This window comes from Mirounga leonina, unplaced genomic scaffold, assembly GCF_011800145.1.
Source record: "Mirounga leonina isolate KUSES-001 unplaced genomic scaffold, KU_Mleo_1.0 Mir_125, whole genome shotgun sequence".
Classification (NCBI taxonomy): Eukaryota; Metazoa; Chordata; class Mammalia; order Carnivora; family Phocidae; genus Mirounga; species Mirounga leonina.
In genome coordinates this window covers 21,565,186-21,574,671 of record NW_023270305.1, presented here as the reverse complement: position 1 = coordinate 21,574,671, position 9,486 = coordinate 21,565,186, and positions in this window count along the sequence as shown.

Here is a 9,486-nt window from a genome sequence, read left to right as displayed (position 1 = left end):
GTGGGATTTATAAAATCTATTCATATATATGTAATACCTATGACAGAAACATAAAGGTAGGGAGTAAATGGAACCATGCTGCTGTAAATGTATCATGTTTTATATAATGTAGGATAATGTTAACTCAAAGTAGATTATGATAAATAAATGAAGCATACTGTAAACCTTAGAACTAACAAAATAAAAAAAAAAGAAAAAGAAAAAAGAAAAGAAAGAAAATACAATATAAAGAGGTACAGCTAAGAAGCCAATAGAGGAATTGAAACTGAATTCCAAAAAATATTTGATTAATCCTAAAGGAGGAAGGAAAAAGAAATGGAAAAAAAATTGGACTAAAAGAAAACAAATGGCAATAGAGAGCCAAATTCAATCATATCAAAACATTAAACAAAAATGGCCCCAAACCTTCAATTTAAAGCCACAGATTTTCACATTGGATAAAAACAGAACTATTTCTATGCTATCTACAAGAGAGACAGTGTTGTTTAAACTAAAACCTCAAACAGCTTTATTTATTCTGTTGTTCAGTCTCTGCTTTCAAATTATTGCCTTAAAATATAAATCATCTCTAAAGGTAACTTTAGCTATATTATTGATGACATCAAATGTTTTGTCTCCAACTCCATCCTCTTTTTGTGCTATGATTGTCACATGATTGTGCTATATTGTCACATTAGATGACACATACCTAAGGGCTGACTTAATCATTCTACCCCCAAAACACACATTACCTCCCCATTTTTCTTTCTCCATTCATGGAATTATCATTTTTTGCAAATTGTCTGGGTTCAAAACTTTTGATTGAAGTGAACTTAGTTAAATTCCATCATCTTTTAATCACTAAATCACTCTGAATTTTTTTTTTTTTTCAAAATGTCTCTTTCTAATGCCACACCATTTAGGTCATCATTATCTCATATATTTTGTACAGCGTCCACAAAGCGTTTAAGCAGAAATGACAGATGTTACCTCTGTGTGGTTCTTTAATTCCTGCACACATTTTGTTTTTTACTCATGTTCTTGACTTCTTCTGTTAATGGATGGAAGTCATTAAAACAGCCCCTGATAGCTATTCTTAGGTATTAAATTGATTTCCATTGAATTTCAAACTTAGGGACTTTGTAGTCACTGGGTGCTAGAACCATAAATATACCATCAAAGAGCCAAGAATTCCAGGTGAGGTATTATAGCTGCTGGGAGAAGTACAGAAATAAAAAAAAAATGCATTGAGGAGGTTAGGAATAATAGATTTATATACCTCTATTACCCATCCCCTAAGCCCTGGCAGCCTAGCATGGAGGGACTGCCTTCTCCATGTAAGGAGAGTGAGGTGAGTGCCAACTTCATTGTTGACCCAAGAGATGGCCTGCCCCAGGGTGGCTCCCTGGGGTCTCCCAGGAACTCAGGCCCCCAGCTTACCCAGTGCCTGTCACCTCTAGTGGCGCCAGGCCCCTCCTGCAATCCCAGGTGGCTTCTGTAGCACTAGGCTTCCAGTGGGCTTCTGGGAACCCAGGCTTCTCCCTCCCTTCCACCTCAGCTTGCCCTGCTGGTTCCGGGACACCTGGGTGGAGCCCAGGGCCCCCAGTCTCTCAATCAGCCCCCACAAACCCAGGCTCCTGGCTGGGTCCAGTAAAGGAAACTGAGATGAAACAGAATGAACTATACAATTAAACATTATTTAAAATTAATTTTAATAATAAATTTAAATTAGTTTTAATAATAATAAATTAATAACTTAATATGTTGTACTTTCAAGTCTTTTCTTTCTGAACACTCATGAAATTCTTAATCATGATTTCTTAATCTTTAGCAGTATCTTTGGCCTAATTTATTCTGGTTTCTTCTCTTTTTTTCTGAGATCAGAGTATGCTTTATCTGTTTACTTATTTGAACACATTCATACTGGTACATGTAAGGAATTGTCAGCCACATGGTCTGCACTGCAGTTTCTAGACCTTAAAAAAGAATCCTCATCCACTCTATATCCTGGGCTTTACTGTAGAGAACTTAAGGAAGTTGTCTTTCTACAAAACTCTTTACAAAAGTTTGCAGTGTTTTTTCTCCTCCTTCTTCTCCCCCACCCCTCCTCCTCCTTTTTCTTCTTTCTCTTTGTAATTCCAGTAATGCATTTTCCTTTCAAAGAACCATTTTTGCCTGCCTTTTTTCTGGCTCTAAATTGAAAAAAGTTGCCCTGATTGCTGCCAAAATCATTGGGCTTAATGAGTCTTCCTATGCAGTACAGAAAACATACCCCTTGGATTAAAACCCAGGTTTGCATCTTGACTCATGTAAACCACACGTACCGTGTGAAGACAGCAAAGAAGGAAAGTGGGGACAAGTACCTTCTGATGCTTTTGTGATTCAACAGTGCTCTTACCATCAGGGACTTTGGACACTTGTCTATGAATATGTGGTCTGTATTTTCTTGAATAATTTTGTTGAGTTCCCCTAGTATATAGCAGAGTTATGTCTGACAATAATCCACCCTATTAAAGCTGTGGTAAGGGGAACTAAGGAAAGGACTGTGTGCTTGCTGGCTCTAGTATTTCCACTGAGCAGCCCACCCCTGGAGAGACTTCTAGAACCAATGAGAGCCTGAATGAGAAGGAGAACTAAACGTAGGGCATGGTCCATGTAAAGAGAGTCCTTATGGGTCTATCTCTTAAATAAATACATCTGAAAATAGCCTTCCCTTTTCCATAGGAGTGCCAGGTCTCCAGTACACATTTCTGACTCCACAGAACTCCCCCCAGACATGCCAGAGTTCTTTCTTTCTGTTCCCTTCCAACTAGATTTCAATCCCAAGTGACAACTTCTCCTACGCAAAATCAACAGGGCTATAACCAGAGCTAGAACTAGAGATTAATGTGAGAGGAGAGGGCTTGAAGAGAAAATGAGAGGAAGAAATAAGATTAAAAGTCAACCCTTGCAACAAAGAAAAGAGCCTAGAGCAAAGGGCCTAAATTCCGCTCCCTCCACCTTTGGATCACACCACTAAGCTGGTTCCTGCATCCTGGCTGCCAAGCACTTTATGGATGAGCAGCTCTTCTGAAGAGAAATCTGTGCATTTAGGAATGAGTCTTTGAACCATAATATATGCTTTTTTTGAGTTATGTTATTACATTTATGTAACAGGGAACTGAGTGCCATTAATTCACTCCTGGATAGGAAAGTTATTAATACAGAATGCAATTGTGGTCTTTTATTTATGACCACTTTTGTTTTAACTCTGCATTAAAATTAACTCAGCACTGCATTTCAGGTATTGATTTGGAATCTTAAAGTTTAATTTATTACCTTAATCAGAATCTAGGGTATTTAGACAGCATTTGCCTTTCCCCTGTGGAATGTCACTCTATGGCTGTCCTCTGGCATCTCTCTTCTTTTCTTTTCTTGCCTTTCTTTGGGTGTTTAACAGCTCCCTCAGGGCATTGCCAATTATTTATGACATACTTCTCCTTGTAAGATCTAGTTGGAAAACCTGTTCCTATGGCAACTGCTGTTTTCAAACAGGATGGTTCCAACTTCAAAACAATATCATCAAATATGCAACAGCACATATATCTTTTAATGGCAAGCGTATTCTAATGATTTGTATAACCAAATCTGAAAATCTGAACACTTGAAAAAAAAAAAGATGAAATGCTTGGAAAGCCCATCCGATTGAGTGGGCAATGAGGTGATTACCTGTAGAAAACTTCTGGGGATTAGTCTGATTTGGCATTATTTAGGGACGTCTGGTGAGAGGAGCATAAGCTTTGAAATTATTTTGAGCAGAGACCTGTGACCTTCATGAACTAAAATTACCAGAGATGGACTAAATCTGGGTTTTGACATTTCTCTCTTTTTAGTACATTTAAAAAATTTTAAACCCCTACTGAAATCTGTTCAATCAAAGCACAATCACTGGGACCACAGCACCAAATACTACATTTTATAACCAGAGTATTTATTAGCTTATTACTCAGCTATAGTTTGTTTTCTTTGTCCCACTGTTTATTCATTTCAGTGCCAAGGAAATGAAGGGCAATGTTACTACTGAGTGATACTCCTTACCAGAGAGCTTTGTTAAGCAGGTTACTGAGGCAAGATCACTCTATACCCTTGACTGTTATTTTTTTCTTTTGTTGAGAGACAGTCATTTTCTCTCACTGCATTCAAACCCAAATTTTGCTAGTTACCATGGTAATATTTTTGAAGTCAGTATCATTCTAATGTTTCATCATGACCTATTATGATATAGCTTTGATTTGTAGACTCCATTTGTCCATCAATCATACTGGAAAATTCTGAGGGAGGGAGGTATAGAGGGAGGAATTGAGGGAGGGAGGAATAGAAAGAGAGAGAAAGAGAGAGGAAGGGAGAGAGAAAATGAGAGAGGGAGAGAGAGAGAGAGAGAGAGAGAGAGAGAGAGAGAGAGAATCCCAGAGAATTATTGTATAAGAATGTAAAAATGAGCCTATATAACTTCAGAGCAGCATTTTGTGTTGAGGAGGACAAATTATTCTTCTAATCCTTATTCAGCTGTAATACAATATAAATCCAGGCACAAATTATTAATTAAGTCCATTGTAGGAATATGCTTGTTCCTTGATTTTAAGCCAAGAGACTACCCAAGATGTGTATAAATACGTAGGAAAAAATCAGAATGTTCAAATTAAAGCTGCAATGTTACAGTCCCTGCTGAGGAGTTCACTTTTAGAGACTTTGGATCTGATTCATGTTTGGAAGCCTCTCCTTTAATGTACATCAATTCTGAGTGAGGCCTACCAGCATGTGGGCCCCTGGGAGATAGATGGTGCAAACTAAAGCAATACCACAAGAAGATTTTAATCCCTGGTCAAAAGTCAGTGTCTAGGTGTGGAATAGAAGGAGCCTGATTTTATAAGAACAGAGTAAGTTTCATCTTACCCTGATCCTATAATTCTAACAATCAATTACCCCTTTGGGTTTCACGTAGCTCCTCACCTCCCTAAGGCTAACACAGCATTTGTGATAATTTGCAAAACTTAGGAAATCAAATAATTATAATATTTTGTAGCAGGGATACACATCAACCATGTAGTGCCATGTATTTTCAATGAGGGCAATACTGGTTCTTGGAGAGGAAAAAAAAATCTTAATCTTTTTATGTATAAAACACAGATATACATATATTAGATAAACTCATATATAGTATATGTGTGGTAAAATCTTATGAGAGAGTATTTTTAAAAATGTCTTAAAAAAGACTCCTTAGGGAAATAATAATGAAGAAAATAGTTGAGAAGCACTAATCTAAGAGTAAGTTCCAGGTAGATTAACTGACTGGACCAATTTCCATAGATAGTGCAAATACAGCTCTTAGTTTGAAATCTCTTGACTTCCTCACAAAATTTCTACATTTATTCAGCATACATTTATTGTGTGTCTGTCATGTGTTACAAACTGTAACTGGAGACACAAAAACAAAAATGTCATGGTCCCTAACATCAAGGAGACTCTGAAGACTGATGATTATAGAGCAATGTGGTAAGGGCAGCAGTCAAAACAAACAGCATACAGATCCCCTGCCCTATGGAAGAACTAATTAATTTCACATGTTGATTTAACTTAATATGTCCTCATTTCTATGAGCTTGACACTGGTTTCTCATGTGAAATTGTTATTTGGGACACACACTATGTACTTTGTAAGGGTGTTACAGAGAGAGCATTAGACTTCAAATAGACCATCTGGACTTGAATCCCTGGCTTTTGTCTTTGGTAGTCATCCAGATAATTTTTGGTTGGCTGTGGACATGCTCATGTATTTGAACTTTGGTTTTCTCAACTATTGATGTCACTGGATTTCTCTGAGAATTAAATCTCATAAAAAATATCTATTCAAACCTAAGAAGACACTTGGGTGTTTCTCTGGCATAAATCAGATGTTTTGTCATAAACCTTAGGGCCTGACTCTCAGTAAGCAGGAGACTGATTGCTCTGTTTCATCAGCTAAATTTCTTTGTCACCTTCTTGTGCTCTGCTGCCTGGGGCCTACTCCTTGGAGATACATTTTCTAACTCATGGGGTCCATCTCTGGGACTTCAACATGAACACTGCTAATTGGGGTGATGAAGAAAACCTTGCATGTTAATACTGACTTCTGGTTAGATCCATTGGCAGGAATGTAGCTTGCTCCTGATGACTACAGTCAAGTCAATGAAAGCTGGACGAACAAGAGGGAACCAAGGGCTCACACGTGAGTGATCTATTTAGTAAGTGGCTCTCTGAAAGTGAATGGTGACTCTGGATTTTGCTGAAGGTTTATTGTGTATAAATAAATGACCACCTAAATGAGAACAAGCAGAGGCTATTTATTTAGAGTTTGTTATAGCAAGGGAGTCTTTGTATTGGCAGAAACTCAAAGATAGGCTGGGTAATGGGAAAGCAGTATAGTAAAAATAAAGGGGGGAGGGATGGGGAAGGCTTGTATTCTCTGGACGCTGTTGGCATATAAGGTGGGCTAATTTAGAAGCACAGCATCTATATGTTTGGTTTAGGGATCATATTTGGCTTTCTTTGATGATTCTGATTTGAGTGGAAGGCAAAAAATAGGTAAGTTCGCAGTCATTGACCAAGTCCTGACCTTTTGGGGCCAACAGTTATTGCAGAAGTTGTGGTTTGGCTTCCTGGATTGGTTGCCGCAGAGATTGTGGGTCAGATTTCTATTGTCATTGTATGGTCTGGTCATTGTTCATTTGTATATGCAACCTTTTAGTTGGTACGCACATTGCTCTGCTATAGGTAACTTAAAAAATATATGAATTAAACCTCCTTGGGACCCTATTAAGAAACAGGTTGGCCAGGCTAAATAAAAGCAAAGCCCAGCCTGAGTGCTTCAATAAATCTGGGAATAACTATGACACAAATTTCCTGAACTATCTGGAACTTGTACAACTTCCTTGCATCTATTTCCCCCAAGATGATTAGAACTAAAAGTTTAAAATAAAAAAATCTCATGTTCTAATTTCCTATAACATCCAGTAAAAGAGCGGTTGGGAGGGTTGTGTCATTATTTACAGCAGTTCTGGGATGCAGGAAAGTAGATGGAAGGAACTCTTGGGTCAGATTTAAAAGCTGGCTAAAGCAAAAGGGTACAAAAGAGAACCCTCTTACACTGTTGGTGGAAATGCAAACTGGTGCAGCCACTCTGGAAAACAGTATGGAAATTACTCAAAAATTAAAAATGGAATTACCATATGATCCAGCAATTCCACTTCTGGGTGTATGTTGAAAGGAAATAAAATCACCATCACAAAGAGATATCTGCACTTCCAATGTTCACTGCTGCATTATTCACAACAGCCAAGACATGGGAACAACCTAAGTGTCCATCAGCAGATGAACGGATAAAGAAAACATGATATACACATATACAATGGAATACTATTCAGCCATAAAAATATGGAAATCTTACCATCTGCAACAACATGGATGGAACTTGATGGCATTATGCTAAAGGCAATAAGTTAGACAAAGAAATACTGTATGATCTCACGTACATGTGGAATCTAAAAACACTGAATTCATAGAAACAGTAGAATGGTGGTTGCTAGGGGAAGGGGCAGGGGAAATGGGTAAAGGTGATCAAAGAGTACAACCTTCCAGTTATTAAAAAAAATAGAATAAAAAAATAAAAGCTGATTGAATCCTTGGAGCCAGAGTCCAGAAATTAGGGAAGAGGGGAAAAAATAGCATTGATGACTATAAGCACTGATAAGAAGTTGATGACTTAGGTCAAGTACTGTGTCAGAACCTAACAAATATCTCATTCACTCTTCACAAACTCCAAGGTAAAAAGTATCCCCATTTTACAGATGGGGAAAATGAGACACAGAGACAGTAAATGTTTTACCAGATTACAGAAATCATAAATGTAGGATCTAGTATTATCACCATCTACATCAACATGATATTATTATTCCAGGAGACTTTTGCCAGCAGTATAAAAGTTGCAAATAACTTTATTATTCATTCTAAAAATTTCCTGAAAGACTCATTAAATCTTCAGTAGAAAGTATCAGTGGACTATTTACTCCCAAACATTCTTTGAACCCCTCACCTCAAAATCTTCACCTTGCTGATTCTACCAACCCTGAACTATCACACCAACACCTTTACTTAATTCTAGTCAAGCCTCTCTGCTGAAACCAGACTTCAAAATCTCACTAAATCAGCCCTTGTTCTTCTCCCTTCAAGACTTAGTAGCGTTAGAGGTCTCTTACTGTGGTAAGCAAGAAATTCTACTTTATCTTATCTGGTTAATTTCTTCATTTAATATGCATTTAACATATCTGTGGGGCTAAATTGCATATGTCCTCTCCTCTTCATACTTGATACATCCTTTATTGATACATTTTCTTTGTTCTAACTCCACTGTCTCTGTCACTTGGATCAGCTGAGATGTGCCCACACTCTCATATAGACAGGGAGACAGGCATACACATGCATGGAATCAAAACCCTTCAACTGCACCTCAGTTTAACTTCAAAGACAAAGGTCCCATGACACTGCTCTCTCCTTTTCCTGGCTTATGTGGGTGAAGTTTTAAACAGAAGTAGACTATAGCCTTTTTCTGGGTGATAATCCATGTGAAAAGATTATTACCAACTACAATATAATCTCTTATTTTATGTCTGTGATAGAAAAAAATGCTGCGATGTAGAGACATCCAAATTGTAAAGTAGTATTAACATACCTCTATTGTTATTATTCCTTCTGGGGACAAAGTAAGTGTTTAGACCTAGGTAAGCAGAGGAGGAGAGAGAAGGGAGTAGTGAGTCTTGATGAGTAAATAGTAGCTGAACATAAAAGGACCTTTCTACATAGTCCATGAATAACTACTTGAGGATCAGATTCAGTAAGGTGTGGAGTGGGAAAAAAAGCAACTCAGAAAGAAAACAGTGCCATAATTTTTGTCCCGACCTTTGATGTTTTACAAAATAGGCGAAACAACCCCAGTTCTGTTGTCTGAAACCCCTTATTCTCAGTAATAAAGAATAAGAAACAGAGTGGAAGATGTGTGGAAGTCAGAAACTTGACAAATGTGGATGAAAACCATGAAAATTACCAAGTGGTGAATGGTTTTAAAAGCCTAAAGGTGGTTTTTTAGGAAATTAATGTGTAAACCAAAGTAAAAGTTTCAATATTTCAACAATGTCTATAGTGCTACAGGCTACATACATATCTTTGTAAAATCAGATAAATTAGACATAGCCTTCAGGCAACAGTGGGTTACTATTTATAAGGAAAGCAGAATATTTGCCTCTCTGGAGACAGCCCTAAAGAGCCATGGTGAATTAGAACAACTGAATCTGAGTTATTACCAATTCCACAGTGTGCAAGTAGATGTGGGTATTGGAAGTGGTTTGTGTATGCTAAGAAATTAAGGACATAAAATTATATTTTGAACGGAAGGAAATTAGTGGTAAATATCAGGTAATGAGATTCTAATACCACAACA